Genomic DNA, 19,127 nt, shown 5'->3' with positions numbered 1-19,127 from the left:
CATGGAATATTTTTCCATATTTTGGGGTCCTCTTTAATTTTTTTCCTCAATATATTATCATTTTTATTATAGAGGTCTTTTATTATGTGTTCACTGTGTTTTTTTGTGTGTATGTGTGTGTGTTGGAATTGCTCTTTGATTTGCTTTACTGTAACATTTTTTAATTTGGTGTATAAAAATATGTTGATTTCTAGAGCGTGTACCTTTACTGAAAGGTAAAGACTGTTGGCTTTACGTATAAATCTGATATGGTTTTGTTATAGTTGATTGTCACCCAATGAGCTATTTTGATTGTACACTCAGACCTCATGGTGGTGTTATTGGGAATTTTTTCTGCAACATTTAATAGGTGAGGCCTAGTGGGAGGTATTAGACAAATTGGAAGCAAAATTAATGCGGGACCCGAGTCTGTCTCCTCCTGGTTTAAGATATAATCACTAACTTCCTTCCACTCACACCATTGCTGATAAAACCAAGAACTGAGTATATGGATGTGCCATGCCCTCGACCCTCTGCAAATGTTAGTTAAATAATTTCTTCTTCATAAGCAGCCTGTTTCAGGTATCTTATTTTAGTGAAGATAACTTGATAAATATCATAGGCTTTATTGGGCTGGATATATTCCTTCCATACATAATTTGCTGAGAGTTTTAATTATGAAGCAATGTTGAAACTTGTATGCTTTTTCTTCATTTATTGAGAAGATCAAAGGAGTTTTATTCTTCATTGTGGTGTGTTATGATGTTCATTGATCAGTGAATGAGGAACCATACCTGAATCCCTAGGATAAATCTTATTTGAATATGGCATATAATATTTTGGATGTGCTCTTGAATTCCATTTGCTCCTATTTAATTTTTTGAATTTTTTAAATCTATGCTTTCCAGGATATTGATTGGTATATTTCTTTGTTGTTGTTGAAAGTTTGCCTGGTTTTACTATCACAATAATGCTGCTCTTATAAAAAAGAGTTGGGGAGAGTTCCTTCACTTTCAATTTTTAGAGCACTTTAAGAGAATTGCAATTACTTCTTCCTTAAATGTTTTGTAGAATTTAACTATAAAGACTTCCTGGGTTTTACTTTGATGGGAGAATTTTAATTATTGCTTCAGTCTCATTACTTATTTTTGGCTAGTTTAGAATTTCTATTTATTCTTAATGCAATATTGACAGATTATGTATATGTCTTGGAATTTATATATTCTTCTTGGTTTTCCAGTTTGTTACCACACAATTGTGCATAATAGTTTTTTACCTGTTTACATATTTCTGTGATACCAGGTTTAGTTTTCACATTTTTCACCTCAATCTAATTTAAAGTTTTTTTTAAAAAAAATTTATTTACTACTTATTACTTTTTTTCTAAGATAAATGTCTCACCATTTTACCTAGGCTGGCTTCAAATACCTAAGCTCAAGGGATGATCCCTCATCAGCCTCTGAATTAGTTGAAACTATTGGTAGGTGCTACCATGTCTGGCTATTTCATCTTCAGTGTTTTGTTTTGATTTTTGTCTCATTTTTTTCTGACTTTTTTCCCCTGGACAGACACATTATGCTTTTATTTTTTTAATTTATTTTTTACATACATGACAATAGTGGAATGCATTACACTCATTATTACCCAGTCAGAGCACAATTTTTAGTAACTCTGTGTATAAAGTATGTTTACGCCAAATTTGATTTTTAATTTGGTGTATTAAAAGTGGGTTCATGTTAGTTATAAGGAATGGTGGGTTTTATTGTGGTGTGTTTGTATATACATAAAAACATAGGGTCAAATCCCCAATACTTCTTCAAGCATCCCTCTCCTTTCCACATCCTCTTTCTCTACCTAATGGTCTTCTATCTACTTTCATGACATTAGTTTTCCCCCCTTTTTCTCCGTGACGCTTTCACATATGAGAGAAAACATAATACTGCTCTGATCTTTATTATTTATTTTCTATGAATTTTGTGTTTAATTTGTTCTTGCTTTTCTAAGTCATTGAGGTACATTCTTAGGTTGTTTATTTGAAGCCTTTTTTTCTTTTTTTATATTTTCATTTATAATTTTTCCTTTTTGTACTCTTGCTGCTATCACACAGATTTTAAAATATTGTTTTCATTTTCATTTGTTTTAAGAAACATTTTAATTTCCTCAATGACTTATTTGCTGTTTAGAAGCATGTTGCATAAGTTTCACTTATTTTTATGTTTTCCATTGTTCCTCTTGTCAATTTCTAGTTTTAATATTATAATTAGAGAAGATACAGGATATGATTTCAAGTTTTAAAAATATATGAATGCTCTCTTATGGCCTAACATATGGTCTGTCTTGGAGATTGTTTCATGGGCTTACGGAGAATAATGTGTATTCATCAATTTTTGAATGAAATATTCTGTATATGAATTAACTCCATTTGATATGCTATATATGATATATATAGTATATATATATCAACTCTGATATGTTATATATAGTATATATATCAACTCTGATTTGACTTTGTCAATATTCTATCCAGATGATCTGCCCATCAATGAAAGTATTGTGCTAAATAAAATCCCAAACTGTTATGATGCTGGATTCTATAACTTGTGATATAATAACATTTTTAAAATGTATTCAATTCATGAAGAGTTGGGTATGCATATATTTACAATTGTTAAATTGTCTTGCCAAATTGATGCTTCCTTCAATATATAATGACATTCTTTTTCTCTTTCTACAGTTTCTTTTAAATTGAAAGTCCAATTTATCTAATAGGAGTTTGATGGTATTGCTCACTTGAAAGGCCTTTTCTTTAATATCTCTTCAAAGATATTTTTATCTATCATTCTTTAAATAGTTTTAATATATTTTACCTTATTTTCTCCTCTTAAAACTTTCATAAGGCAAAAATATTTTGTTCCATAAGTCTCATAATTTTTCCTCATTATTTTTAGTTTAAGTCTTTTGTTTTTTGTTTTGTTTGTTTGCTTTTTGTCTGAGTTTATCAAAAGATCTATCCTCAAGTTTAGAAATTGTTTATTCTGCTTGGTATAGGCTGTAGGTATACTTCTTGAATTGAAAATTTCCAGTTCCAAGATTACTAGTTGATTCTTTAACATGATTTATGGGTGTTGTAAATTTTTCATTCATACCATCAATTATTTTCTTCTTTTCGTCGAATTTTCTATGTGAATCTTCTTATATTTTGTTTAGTTTCCTTAGGATCATTTTGGGGAAAAATATTGTTACTTTAAAGATACTATGCTTTCTTGCCTTTTCTTTTTCTTGTGATCCTATGTTGATTCCTGCATACCTGGTATAGCAGTCACCTTTTTCGATTCTGTGGATTAAAATTTTCTCAGGAAGCATTTTTTGTTTAGATGGGATATCAGGTGTCAGTTGCATGAGTTCTTTGATATTAGTTTTCAAAAGTATAGCCTCTGTGCAATTGCTGTAGTTATAATCTATAGAAGCAGTTTTTATGAAAACCTCAATAATCTAGACTGCAGATGCTTGTGAAGGTATTGATGTAACTTCTCAGTGAATGTAGCATTCCAAAGGTGCATGGTCTCAGGCCCCACTCTGTGCTTGACTGATGTTGTTTGTAGCTGCAATCCTTAAATAGCCATTTGCTTAAGGGCCTATCCTCTCACTCTGTTGGGTTTGGGCCAGATCTGGGACTTTGAGGAGCAGGAGTGCTGGAGCTGTCTCATTACTCCTAGAGCAGAATGTATCTAGCCATAGCTCTGTTTTGAAACTGGTAACAAACAATAGCAACTTGGGTTCTGAGGACTTGGTACTCAATGTAACTTTTTTTTTTTCTTCTGGAGAAAAGTAGTTACAGGGACCTTAGGAATTCTCCCATCTGAATTTAAAGTCTATGAGGACTATGGAATTCTTGCATAGTTACCAATCTGTAGTGATAATGGAGATCAGTGTTGCTTTCCCAGTTAACTTCTCCTTGCAGAGGAGATAGAATCAAGGCTATAGTCCACTTTGTTCTTCACTGTGTACTGGCACAGGAAGTCTCTGTGCTTTTCTCTTCAGTTCTCATTACTCCCCACTGAGTTCCCTCATTCTGCTTCAGTTGATTATTTGTTTTCCTGGTTCTTTCCTGTGGTGGATGTAAATACAAGTCTTCCCTATTCAGTCATCTTAGATTTGGCCAACATTCTGAATTACTTAATTCACATAATATAGTTTAGTAACTGTTTCAAATACTTGTGCAGAATTCATGGTGGCACACTAAAAGTGGACTTTTTCCCCTTTTAACGACTTGGATAACCTAAGGAATCTCTTTGTTGATAAATAAAATATACTCTTTTTGATACGGTTGCAGATGATGAAAAAAATTAAAGTACAGAGTACCAATGTTTTAACTCTTGAATATTTCCAAGACCAGTGATCTGTTCAAGATTTTAGCCTTCCTGCAATTTGAAAGTAAGACTGCCAGTTTCATGGATGATGGTAGAAGGTATGAGATTCACAGGTCAGAGACAATATACTTCATTACTCACATTGACAGCAGTAGCCAATGTATCAGCATTTTCTTGTGTCAGTTCTCTGAGCTTCAAATCCCACAGGTGATATGAAAAGGACCAAGTAACACCTGCACACATAATGAGTTGCATTACTGGGAAAGACCCCTGAGCTTAGAAAGTTTGAATCATTTATAATGGCAGTAAACCTGCTTGACTTTTGTTCTAGAGGGAGATTTTATCTCTATCGCCTGAGATTGTAAGTAGACCTGCCCTTTGCACCAGTGAAAGATGCCATCTCTATCTTTTATCCTTGAAAAGACAGTCCAGATTAAAAAATGTAGTCAGTACCTCATTTGTGTGAAAATGTGAAGAAACATAAGAGATACATGGAGAGTGGTCTCCAAATTTCAAAAAGAAGTAGCATAATATCACAGTCAATAGTTTTGTACACACACTAATGATGATATTTTGTCAAGTATTTGATTCAAAACATTCTGTTAACTGAATGGTAAATTTTAAGATGCATATTTAAATTATACATACCAATATTGAATAATAATTATCTCAAATCAGTAATGTGTTTGTACTTTTAAAATTAATATGGTACTCATGTATAACATTTTCATTTTCTCATCAGAGTTGCTGGAAAAAACATTGATTAATTCTTCAAGTCCTTTCCAATTTCATTATGAGCCTAATGTGATATAAGACACATTATTATGTTGAAGGTTTCCGCAGTCTGTCATCATTTGTCATCTGTGTTATGACACAGGATGGCATTTCTGTAGCAATAGAACCACTCCATGTCTAAGTGTTGGACTCTGGGCTTGCCTTGCCCACATTATGTACTCCCAGCTGCTTTTCACTATCTGTCAGAACACATATTACCAAACCTGAATTGATTGTATACTTCACATCATAGTTTACTGTCATCATTGCACAATGCAATACTTATCAAATCTGTATAATGTATAGAATTTTTCCATCACCCTTCTTCTCCATGCCTCCATACGTCTAGAAATAGGCATTCAAGGGTGTTTGTGTCTTCTCATGCCATTCCTTAGATGAATGTGATAAAATTTCATTATGATTTTGCATGATTCTTAAATTTCAGACATTGTCACTGTTAAAAATATTCTTGTGTACCATGATTTTTCATTCAATACTATAGTGTGGCTACATGTAACTCCATTACTTTTGATTGCTTTATAGTATCTCATCTTATGCCTATAACTCATTTATATGCTTGCTGCTATAATGACACATAGTTATGTGTTTACATCCATTGTCTATCCTAAAGTCATACTGATAGACGAGTAATAGTAATACACATAGAAAGATTCATATTCTCACCTGATTTTTGTATCAGCTTTTTCTTGGAGTTATTATAAAAGTCTTGTAAATTGTTTTTAATACATCAAGCTTTAAAATATAATTTTCTGAAGTAATTAATATCCTAGTTTGGTGTCATACATAAAGTAAGCCCTTTACATTGAAAATAGCCCAATGCATACTATTTTGCTCAAAATCTTAAGATGCTTAAGTAGATATATAGCATGAAACACAGAAATTTTATTCTCTGACATTTCTTAAGGGCTGGTTTTGACATCCTTTATGTATTTGGTGGAGAACAGAGGAGGAAAGAGGCAAATAGTAGTACAAAAATATTATTATCTGGTGGAAAAACAATATTTGTATAAATTGTTGGAGGAATGTTCTTTTCCAGAGCATGAGGATGTTTTGAATATTTTCTTAACCAGGGAGATTGGACGCATGGAACCTTTGCATGTTTGCAACATGCAGGACAAGTCAAGCTCTCTGTTTTCTGGTATATAAAATGCAGATAAACAACAATATAGTCTGTCTGGGGTTGTGGATAAGTGGTAGAGCACTTGCCTAGCATGTGTGAGGTATTAGGTTCAATTCTCAGCACCATATATTAAAAAATAAATAAATAAAGGCCTATCAACAACTTAAAATATATAAATTGAGCTAGGTTTGAGCTTCAGTGGTAGAGCACTTTCCTAGCATGTGTGAGGCACTGGATTTGATCCTCAGCACTGCATATAAAAAATAAAGGTCCATCAGTGCTGGGTTTAAGGCTCAGCAGTATTGCACTTCCCTGGCATGTGTGAGGTACTGGGTTTGAGTCTTAGCACCACATATAAATAAATAAAATAAACAACTATCAACAACCAAATATATATGTGTGTGTGTGTGTATATATATATATATATATATATATATATATTTAAATATATGTATATATATTAAAAAACAATATAGTTGTTTTGAAAAAGGTGAATGAATAATAATATAAAGATTTTAGAAGACTGCCTATATTTTATAAAAGAAACATTCAATAAATATTAACTTGCACATTTAATAAATTTTCACTTATATTTTATTATACATCTTTATTACATGTATTATTTATTAAAAGATATTAGGGCAGTTGGCATGTTTGTTTGATAAAGTATAGATGAATACCTCCATCATTCTGTATCTTTAAATACATTCCAAGGACTGAAAATTGACAAAAATAAAATAATAGTACTAGATGAAAACATCAGAGAATAGATATAATTCTCATAAATATAAAAAAGTAAGACATTTATATCATCTACACATATATGATAATGTAAAGGTACAAAGAGAGTGCTTTATAAAAGTCATGGAATAGCAAAAGCTACTGGAAGCTAAAAAAAAGTTGGGGTGGGGGCATGAACCACAGTCTTCTCATTACCAAGGAAAGGAACCAACCTGCAAAATCTTAATTTCAGACTTCTAGTTACCTGAAATGTAAGAAAAAAAATTTAGCCACACAAGTTGTGGAATATTTGCTTATAGAAACTCTTGTATATTTTCCAGTAAAAGAATGTACAAAAAGTAATAAATAAATACATATAAATGTTGAATGCCTTGCATTTGTTAGAAATATAGATAGATGACTGATGAGAAACCACTGTGATAATTTATAAAGTGAAATTAAAACTAATTTATAAATCTCAACTGTCATTAGCTTATAAATATCAGAAAGCCTAGAAGTAGAAAGAATTCTAGAGGATAAAAATTGTAGGTTTTCTTATTATTTTAGTGAAATAGTACCAATGTTTACCTTCATTGAAAGCCAATCTGGTAATATCACCCAATGTTTAAAATATACGTATTCTTGAGATTATCAGGACACATATCCTTTTGTTAATTTGTTTAGGGAAACCTTTCTTCCAGAGCACAGTTGCTAAAAATAGAACAATTGTGTTCATCAGCTGTTCATTAAAGTGACCAAACTACCTGATAATGATAACATAGAGAACTAAAAGTTTATTTTTGACTTATAGTTTTAGAGTTCTTAATTCGTGGTCAGCTGCTGCAAGGGAGAAATATAATGACCAAATGGGATGGTGGAGAAAAGCTTCTTACCTCATGGTAAACTGGAAGCAGAGAGAAAGATAGGAAGTGCCAAGGATAGATATAAGCTAATATCACATTCCCAGTAATGGGTTTCCTTCAGCCATGTCTCACCACCCATATATCCATTAAAATTATTAATTGATCAAGTGAATTAATTCACTGATGAGATTAAAACTTTCAAAATCTGATATTTTCCCCAATCAACATTGCTATATTTCCTAACATATGAACATTTGGGAGATATTTCTAGACTCACACCATAACATTCTACCCATTCCCCAGAAAGTTCATGTTCATCTCACAATGCAAAATATATTTGGTCTGTCTCCAAGAATCTCATAGTCTTGACAGTTCTGGCATTGCTCAAATGTCCATTTCCAAGTCTGTCCTGAGACTCAAGGAAAATTCTTAGTTAAGAGTTCTTGCAAAGATCAAAAGTTAGTTACATGCATCCAATATACAATATTTTCACATTCCAAAAGAGAGAAATAGGAATGTTGCAAAAAAAGAAATGGGACCAAAATAATAGTGAAACCCAGAAATGCAAACATTAAATCCCTATAGTTCCATGTCCATCATCTGGGACACATGGGATCAAGATAGGATCTCCAAAGGACTTGCACACCTCTATCCCTATGGCCTTATTGTTGTAACTCACATGGATTTCCTTTTTGCTAGAATTTGTTTAAATACAGGTATCCTTGACAGAGATTCCATGTTACTGACATCTGTTAAGACCAGTGGTATCCATTGGGACTTTTACTTCACACACACCTTCACACCTGGCCCTCTTAGTAATTTCCTACAGAAATTCCAATCCTGCTACACTATGCCTAACCTTCCAGGCCTTCATTTGGTATCTCCTTCAAAGCCTCTGTGACCCCGCAACTCCAATATCCTGTATTTCTACAGAACAAGCACCATGTGGATGATACCAAGGTCTGCCATCAGCTAAAGCAGTAGCCAGACACACTTGGACCTTGTGTGCAACAGCTTTTGAATTCTTGGGTTTCTGAGCCCATTGAAATGAGTCCTGGAATAGACCTTCATATGGACCCCTGTACAATTAGGACACTCTCATGGTCTTGAACTTTTTTTAACTTTATACCCTTGAGTTTTCCCAGTCTGTGTGTGCTATGGCTCATTCCTGAGATGCCCTTAAACATTTTTCCTATTGTCTCTGTGAAAGTAATTAGAATCTCTTTAGTGACTGTAATCTTTTCACCTTCCTTGGTCCCAATGTTGCTTGTGATTTCTTGTCAAATAGCAAGTTTTCTGAATATTCTCTCTCTGCTTTCTACTCCCTTTTATCACAGTAAAGCTGGATAAAAGCTGCCATCAAAACCTATATCACTGTCTGAATGCTGTGATGTCTTAAGATTTTCTCCACCAGATTAATTAGTCCATTGCCTTTAAATTCAGCCTCTTGGAAAGTTTCAGGACATGAATGATATAAAGACAAGTTCTTTGCAGAATGTCATATGTGTAGCCTGTAGTCCAGTTCCTAACTGAGTCTTCCCTCCATTCTGAACTTCACGAGTTCCATCATTACAGTGCACATTCCTTTTGGTATTCTGATCTTCTGATCTACCACCAGAATTATTCATTAATTATGATTGCAGTAATGCTGTAGCTTCTCCATCCTGAATCTCCAAATAATTCCAACCCCCCACTCACACATACACAATCCAGTTCCAAATGCTTCTGAACCATGTAGTCTGGTGTTGTCATATCAGTAACCACAAGTCTTAGTACCAATTTCTGTGTTATAGCCAAAATAACTGACAAAAATAGAGGAAAAAGGGTTGGGGGGGTGCGGTTCATGGGTACAGAGGTCTCGATCCATGGTCATCTAGCTCCAAGGGAGAAACTTCCTGGCTGAAGGGCATGATGGAGGAAACCTGCTCACATCTTGGTAATCTTTAAGTAGAGAGAAAGAAAAGAAGGTGCCAAGGACAGATGTCATCCAAGTGACTCTCAGTAACTACTTCTTCTAGTCATGGCCCACCTGCCTCAAGTTACCATCAAGTAATCCATTCATATCCACTGATGGGGTTATAGGTCTCATAATCCAATTTGTCACTGCTACATGTTGCTATAGAGCCTAGAATATAAACTCTTTAGGAAACATTTTTAGATTTAAACTGAAAAAAAAAACACCTTCAAGTTTATTTTCTTCTTTCTTCCTTTTGTATTTTTTTTCCATTTCTACCTTTCTCCATTAAACTGACTCAAAATGAAACAATACCCTTTCCAAATAAATCTTTTCTTATGTGTAGGTACATCAAAATATAAACATTGCTAAATACTAGATTTAAAAACTTTTAAGATGATACTAATTTTTACATTATTTAATTAATATAGCTATGAAGAAACTTAAAGTGCTTATTTGATAGTCAATTATTTTTTAGTAGTTTCTAATTTGGCATGACATACACAGTATAATATAGATGATACATGTATTTTCTTGCAAGGTTTCTATAACTGATGATTAGTTTCTCAAATTTAAGGCTGTGGATTTACCATTAATTTTTTTATAACATTCCACTGTAAGTTCACCCAAAGTGTGGCCTTATCAAGGACTGTGTCTGGGATTAGATTCAGTGAACACTACCCTTAAAAATACATTATTGATTTTTCTTCCTAATCATAATGATTTAAACTGCAATATCTAAACAAATTGATGTTTATTATGAAATTCTAACTTGAAAAAATACATGACTTCCCTTAAGTATACAGTGTCACCAGTAAACATACCTCTATATCTCTGTTATTGCATATGCAAAAAATAAATTCACTACAAAAGTATTTAAACTTGGATAAATACAAAATGTTACTTTCTGAAAACAAATTACATATGGAAGAGCTATTTCTGTCTGTCATATAAAAAACGTTGAGTTCAGAGTGAGTGAGTATGAAATCATAGCATGACATAGATTTCTTGAAGAGATGTATTAATCTGTTAAAAAATCTAGTTTGGGGAATTTGGCTTTGGCTGTCTAAAAAGCAATAAATGGTTAGCTGCATGAAAAGTAATAAGGAGTCTCATGGCAATAAAGAGGGAACACAAAGAAATTTATGAAATTAAAGAAAAGCCCAGTGCATCTGTCCAAATCAATATTTGTCTATGTGTTCACAACAGCAGATAGAGGGCAGTTTATTTATCATTTGAGGATATCTGTGAGTAAGAGCAGCTGCAAAGGTGTTAAGATCCTTTTTCCCCTCTGTCATTCCTTTAACTGCAAGAATGAAAAGTATCTATCTGCATCATCCTTTAGAGTTCAGTATGAACATATTTTTTACCTATTTGAAAACAACTCCTGAGAGGGAGAAGGTAAAAGAAGAAAAATAATAGTAATAGTGCATAAATAAATAAGAGAGAAAGGGCTTTAGATCTAATTCCGTGAGACAGGATACATCAAGATCCAAGATTAGAAGCTGTCACGGAAGTAGGGTTTTGTTTTTCTTGTTCTGTCACCCATCTGCTGTCTCTGAGAATTGAAAGTCAGAGCAGGCATCTGTCGAAATGCTGTATTCATTACTCATGAGAGTGAGGAGTGTGAACAAGTCACCCTGGGAACACTTCTTCAGAGCCTCATGACGGGCAGTGCAGTTCAGGGTCTGTTCCTTGTTTGGAAAGGTGATGTCAGAGCTCTCTACCTTATGAGTGGCAAATAGGTGTCTACCTATTTGTCTAACATTGTGTGGCATCTCGTGTGGGACTTCTTTTTGTCTCATCCCATGGTGGAAGATGGATATGGTGGGAGGAACACTAGTGTGCTTCTTTTGTAGTCAGCCCTCTGCAATAACAACTTAAATCCATGTATGAGGTCAGAAATTATGAGACAGCCCCTGCCCTGCAAAAAAAGAACCCCTTAGGTCTCCTCCTCTGTGGTATATAAAGATAAGGAGGGCAATGATGAGCAGGGACATCTTCAAGAGAGTAATAGACTAATTTATAATAAGGAAATGTTATTTAAAGATAGAATGATTTCTCTATATATAAAGTATGTAATTATACATGTACATATTTAAGTGATATCTATAGATGTTTTATATTATATATATATATAATATACTATGCCATATAATAGATAGGGCCATATAATAGATATGGCCATATAATAGATATGGCAATATAATAGATATGGACATTATAGTGATAATATTCTGGTAAGACTTTGGGGAATTGTATATTATTTTTGTAGGTTTATATTTGAAGTTTCAAAATGAGGCACATCAAGAGTTAAACTTACAGAAAAATATAAAGTAAATTCTAAAGAAAGTTGTCTTAAGCTATCTCAGTATTGTCTGGGATTAACACATTCAAATACATTTGCCACCAACATTTCTCTTTTCCATTTGAAAGTTAAAATCCAATTTCTACCTGTAGTGTTCAATGTATCTCTGACTATCCGTCCCCCTCCCCCCCCCCCAAAAAAAAAAAAAATCACAAGGGATCACTTTTCAGGTATTTTAGGTTTAGGAATCTAAACATTTTTAAAATACTGATTAATAAATACAACATTATTTTCTTTGTTAAAAAATATTGTCTTGATTTTTAAAAATACTATTGAAACTTTGTAGCTGCTATTGTGCATCTTGAAATTTGTACTGATATGAAGTTGGTCATTTTGCGTCCTCTTAATGTTTATTAAAACATACCTCAAGTCCAAATCTGGCTCCACAATTTCTTCTTCTTTTTTTCTTCCTCTCTACACACCCACCTACCTGTGTACCATGTGACCTCTTTAAGGTGCTGATGGTCTCTCATTACTTCCACATATTTCTCTGAAAATGTAGTTTGTGCTAAATTCAACCTCATTTTCACCCTAGAGTAAGTTTTTCTGGAGATCTTATGGAGAAAAGAAGTCACTACTCTTTAAATATTCTCATTCTTCAAAGCTTTTTTGTTCTCTGTAAAGAGTAGCATGTCATCTAGTTTCCAACTCAAGGGCTATTTATTTTTGTATACACACACACACACACACACACACACACATACATATATGGGCTTCCATGGCTTAGTCTGACAAATAAGCCAAGGCATAGATTCAGACTTCTCTTTCACCTAAGTGCCTTTGTTTAAAGAAAATGATCTATGTTAACAATTTGCCTCTTGATTGCCTTCTGCAGCACAGATAAAGCAAAAACTGGGATTTTTCCTACTTAGATGGTTCTGTTCAACTCTAAATGGTTTATATGAAGCCTAAGTAGTCATAGGAAAGGTGCTACAGTAAATAAATCTTCAGGGACATTCTCAAATACTGAGCAAGACTCTGATTAAAGTCTTATAAAATATTACATTTATTAATACACTGGGGTCTTGTTTTATTCAATTTACTTTCCACAGCAAAGACAACTGCAGGTCCCTTAGTGATAGCCCAAACTCTTGAGTATAAAGTGTGTCATCTAGTCATTATTTTTCTAAACAAATTTACAACAGCTTTATTATGATACAGCTTTCATGTCACACAATTCATCCACTGAAGGTATAAAATGCAATGTCTCATTAGTATATTCATATGTACCAGCATCCACAGTCTAATACTGAAACATACCACTGCCTACAAAAAGCTGATGAGACCCATTAGTAATTATTCTCCAAGCTGTATTTGAAATACTGGGCTCAGGCAACCTCCAATTTACCTTCTAGCTTTGTGTATTTGCTGAGTCAGGATATTTTATACAAAATAAAAATGAAATCCATGCAGCATGTATCATGGTCTTCTGTGTTAATTTGTTTCACTTAGCATAACATTTTAATGTTTCATCTATGTTATAGCATGTGCTGTATATCTTTTCACTGTTAACACTCCATTACATGGTGTCATATAAATGAGCCAAGTGTGAGCCTTCTACATTGTTACCAGGTTGCTTTATATTTTTGTGGTTATAACACCTAAACTTCTGCAGCCCTTTGGAGCTCATTGAAGTTGAGTGATATCACTTAAATAGATAAATCGTATCTCTGTCTCTTATTGCCTGGGACTCCTCTTGTTCTCCTCCAAATGTGTAAATCATTTCTCTATACCTCTTATTGCCTTCGAGTTCCCTTATTCACTTCCCCTGTGAACAATGACCCTTACCTTAATCCTCTGGGTGGTCTCAATAAATAAGAGAATACCGTGCAAGCACTACTAATAAGACATGTGTTACCACTTCTATTGGTTACACATTTCCTTGATCAGCCCCCAAATACTTAAAAACTTGCCTATCTACCTTTTGATTATAGCTGTCCTTAGTGTGATTTTTATTCGAATTTTTATAGTGACTAATACTTTTTATTATACTTTCATGTGCTCATTGCCCATTATATATGTTATTTGGGAAAATGTGAATTCACCTTACCTCTTTGATTTCTTAATTGTGTTGTATTTTACTGGAGAATAGTAAATGTTCTTGTATACTTTAAATACAAATCTCTTGTCATGCATAAGTTTTAATCATATTTTCTCACCCTGTAGGCTCTCTTTTCACTTACATAATTGGTGCTTTTGAAATGAAGAAGTTGTTAATTTAATTTTAACAAAGTCCAATTATCTTTTATTTGTCATGTGTACTTTGGAGGACAGATTATTGAAATACATATTGCCTATCTTACATTTTATTTGAGTCTTATAGTATTATCACTTAAATTTAAGTTGATTATGTATCCTTGTAGAAAACTGTCAGTGGTGGTACCATTGCCATGACTATACGTAATGATGGTATAGAAGTATTTGGAATTGGTATCCAGGAGTTTGGGGAAATTTGTAGAAGTAGGCAGAGAAAGCCTGTAATGGTAGAGGTGAAGATTAATGAGTGTTTCTAGGGTTAGGAAGAACTCAAAAATCAGAATGTCAATTAGGAATTTAAACAGTAAAGGCCATGTTGATGAAGTTTCATATGGAAATGAAGTCTCTATTACAAATGTATAATCAATGTGATCCTGCAATCTGTACATGTGGGAAAAATTAGAATTCATACCCCATTTGAATCAAATATATGATATATGATATGTCAAGATCATTGTAATGTTTTGAGCAACCAAAAAAAAAAATAGGACTACAGGTCACATGAGCTTCATTCCAGAAAAGATCTTGTCTATATTTTTGTTCATACCCTTAGACTTTGTAGAGTCTGAGTTTAAAGGTGATGGAACACCCTAAGATACCATCTCACTCTAGTAAGATTGGCAGCCATTATGAAGTCAAACAACAACAAGTGCTGGCGAGGATGTGGGGAAAAGGGTACATTTGTACACTGCTGGTGGGACTGCAAATTGGTGCGGCCAATTTGGAAAGCAGTATGGAGATTCCTGGGAAAGCTGGGAATGGAACCACCATTTGACCTAGCTATTGCCCTTCTCGGACTATTCTCTGAAGACCTTAAAAGAGCGTACTATAGGGATACTGCCACATGGATGTTGATAGCAGCACAATTCACAATACCTAGACTGTGGAACCAACCCAGATGCCCTTCAATAGATGAATGGATAAAAAAAAATGTAGTATTTATACACAATGGAGTATTAGGCAGCACTAAAAAATGACAAAATCATGGAATTTGCAGGGAAATGGATGGCATTAGAGCAAATTATGCTAAGTGAAGCTAGCCAATCCCTAAAAAACAAATGCCATATGTCTTCTTTGATATAAGGAGAGCAACCAAGAACAGAGCAGGGAGGAAGAGCAGGAGGAAAAGATTAACATTAGACAGAGACATGAGGTGGGAGGGAAAGGGAGAGAAAAGGAAAATTGCATGGAAATGGAAGTAGACCCTCATTGTTATACAAAATTACATATAAGAGGTTGTGAAGGGAATGGGAAAAAAAACAAGGAGAGAAATGAATCACAGTAGATGGGGTAGAGAGAGAAGATGGGAGGGGAGGAGAGGGGGGATAGTAGAGGATAGGAAAGGTAGCAGAATACAACAGTTACTAATATGGCATTATGTAAAAATGTGGATGTGTAACCAATGTGATTCTGCAATCTGTATTTGGGGTAAAAATGGGAGTTCATAACCCACTTCAATCTAATATATGAAATATGATATGTCAAGAGCTTTGTAAAGTTTTGAACAACCAATAAAATAAATAAAGGTGATGGAACAGTTTATCTGATGGCATAACTTTCAAAGTAATACAACATTCAAGATATAGAATGGATGTTACTGGTTATTTTAGCCAATTTTAGAGTGGGGATTAGGAGCATAGGAGCAAAACTCAGAGAGAATAATGTGGAAATTTTGCGGTTTGATCAGAAAAGGAGTGAGTTTAAAGTTGTGGCTGCAACTTTAAATTTAGGGTAGAGTTGGTGAAAAGACTGAGGTACAAAATACTGGGACAGCAGATAATAAAATGTCTTGAGAGCCTCTCAACAATCAGCAAGACCACACCCATTATAGGCTCATTTTTTTTTTAATTTTTATTTTTTAAGGAGAGAGTCTTTGTTCACTTTGCTTGCACAGGATCACTTAGGGAATTATTTCCCTTGAATATATTTCCCTGTGTTCAATTAGCCAAGAACTCCAGAAGTTGCTGCATCCATCATTCATGTGGATCATGTTACTGCTTTTGCCAATGACACACTTTTCTATCGTTCGTGTTATGCCAGTTTGCAGGTAAGTGGCATGTATGAGTGATGGGGTCCTAGGTGCTGCTGCTGAGATTTCAAGGGAAAGTCTGTGAGCCAAGGTAGTGTGTTGCTGGATCAGAGCTAGCACAGAGAGAGTCATGGGGAATGCAGCCAGCAAGGTATAGGAGTGGGATGCTCAAGCACTTTGGATCTCATTTTCTGCTACCACATGAATGTAGAGCAGCTAGGATTGAATGTTTGCCTCTCTGGGTCTTAGTTGGTTTGGTATGATTCCTTCTTGTTATTTTCCTATCCCTCCCTTTGGTATTTTGCCAGTGATGGATAGCTAACATTTTCCCCTTGTGCTTCTGTATCCTGTTTTCTCATTTTATTTGATCTCAAAAGACTTTGTAATTTTGCTCTAAGTGTTCTCCAGATCTTCATTAATTTCAATAGCATAATTAGACAAGGATTTGCATTCTGTCCCAAGCAATGCGTATCCTTTTCAACAGAGCTGTAGAGCCCTTTGTGCTTTGGGCCTTTCTCCCCACTAGCAAGAGTACCCGAATCACCTCAGCAAAGGGGAGTCAGGAGTCACTTTTCCTATTGTAATACTCTCACTGTATGAGAAAGCATTGGGGTGGAGATGGTAGCACTAACAATCTCCAGTCTTCCCAGTTTGCTCTTAAAAATGTGGAATCTCTGCTCCATAAGAGAGCTAGAGTGACAGGATCAGGTTCCAGTATCCTTGCCCTGATGGGTCTGGAGTAACATTTTGGTGCTATACTTGGGATTGGACATAATTGAAGTTTAGTCCTCTCTGCTACACCTGCTTCAGAAATAGTGGTTCTGTAACAAAAGCTGGGAAATGTGATGAGAATCCATGTTGACAGTCTGTCACTCCCAGAGTAAAATCATAGCTCTGGGACCGGGTACAGAAAAAATCCAGCTTTTTTTTCTTGGCTACATGCTTGATTCTTGAACCCAGATAAAGCAGGTTCAAGGCTACAGACTTGATATGTTTCTGCCAAAATTTATTAGATTTCCTTAAATTAATGTTTCTTCATTTGCCATACACATTGAAGACATTTTAGAGACTTTAAAAATTGTCATTAAATAATTTCCCTAGAAATTGGGTTGTATTGTAAACCTGCTGAACTCCATACACTGCCATCCCAGAAGTATTGCAGAAATACTGCATTATGCTTTCAGAATGTGCTAATTATTTATTTTCCTTCAGATCTGATTAGTTTCATAAAACTGAGAATTTAGGAAGGCCACTCAGAAGTATAGTGAATTGAAGGTTCTTCGGATGATCTTCATATTTGCTATAACTAAAATTTAATAGAAGTTTATTATGAGCTGATTTTCTGAGCTATTCTCCATTAGGCCATAGTGTCTGGCTTCCTGTAAATGTTCTTCAATCTATCCCTGCTGGAGCTTTGTTAATAGAAAATCTGAATGCTATTTTAAAAGTCTATTTTTGTCAGTAGTTTTATTTCTTCCAGGCATTATGCAGTAGCAATGAAAAGGAAAATTCTGTAGCCTTTAGCCCTGGAATTATTCTCGATATTGAAGATTTCCATCCATTATGAAGGGATTCTTTTAGCAGGAATCATGATTTTATTTTTCTTTCTTGTTCCAGGACTTCTTATTTATTCCCTCAGTGTTAGGCAGAATGTAGATTGTACCATTTGTTTTTACTGTTGTTTTTAATCTAGTCCCTGGGTGCTGAGCTTTCAGCTACTTGTCAGCAAATATTTTGAAATATTTTGAAGATATCTCATTTAGTTGACCATAATTTTTCAAATTACAAAAAAAGGATTTCAGTTTCTTAAGATGCCCATTGAAGTTATCATTCTAGTAAATATTAGCATAAGTGTTTTTTATCTAAAATTTTGCCAACTCATGATTCTACCAAATTGTATTCCCTTGAATAAAATCATGTAACATAATGATATAACTGAATTTCATTCATATATATATATATATATATATATATATATATATATATATATATAATTTTTTTTTCCAAGAAGTAAATTACTGCTTTTTGGGTTTACTTACTCTTCTATGTACAATCATTACTCCCCCAAGAAATTATTAAACAAACGGTACATTTCCACTTCATCATTTAAATGTCCCATATAATGTTTTCATTTTGATCCATTAATTTTCACTCCTTCACGTTCTGTCTCCTGGATTCTCCAATCTGGACTGATGCTTCTTGCCCTTTCATTATACCATAGTCACCTTCAAAAGGTGACTTTCTACCATTTTTTTCTGAAAGTTTTGTCTTTTTGTTGGATTTTTAAACTCCTGAATCTCATAGGTTACAATCAGTTTTTATTTTATTTTTTTGAGATAAACTTTGTTTTTGAACATGTTTAGATTCACAAATGTATTGAAAATATAGTTCAGAGTCCCCATATATCTGGCATTCATTTTCCCTAGCATCTGACATTCCTATGGTATACTTTGTACAGACTATTGACCTGTCATTACTGACTCGAGTCCATACTTTTAGCTCTTATCTAAGATCCTTTCTCTATTCAAGGATCTCCTTCCATTGGAGGATTTCAGTTGTGAGGTCTCCTGATGTTCTACTTGGCTGTGACAGTTTCTCTGGTTTTCTTTGTTATTGAAGACATTCAGGGTTATTAGAAGTGTTAGTTAGATATTTTACAAAATGCCCCTCAAT

The 19,127-nt window shown here is 34.1% G+C and overlaps 1 protein-coding gene across 4 annotated transcripts in view; it reads left to right on the top strand.

The window, feature by feature from the left end:
* Cdh12 (cadherin 12) overlaps nucleotides 1-19,127 on the top strand; it is a 939,290-nt gene that overhangs the window by 639,052 nt on the left and 281,111 nt on the right. The window lies entirely within an intron of this gene.

The sequence above is a fragment of the Ictidomys tridecemlineatus genome, chromosome 1 (genome assembly GCF_052094955.1).
Source record: "Ictidomys tridecemlineatus isolate mIctTri1 chromosome 1, mIctTri1.hap1, whole genome shotgun sequence".
Lineage (NCBI taxonomy): Eukaryota > Metazoa > Chordata > Mammalia > Rodentia > Sciuridae > Ictidomys > Ictidomys tridecemlineatus.
The sequence above is the reverse complement of the archived record's forward strand: the minus strand, read 5'-3'. Positions and strand labels throughout refer to the sequence as shown.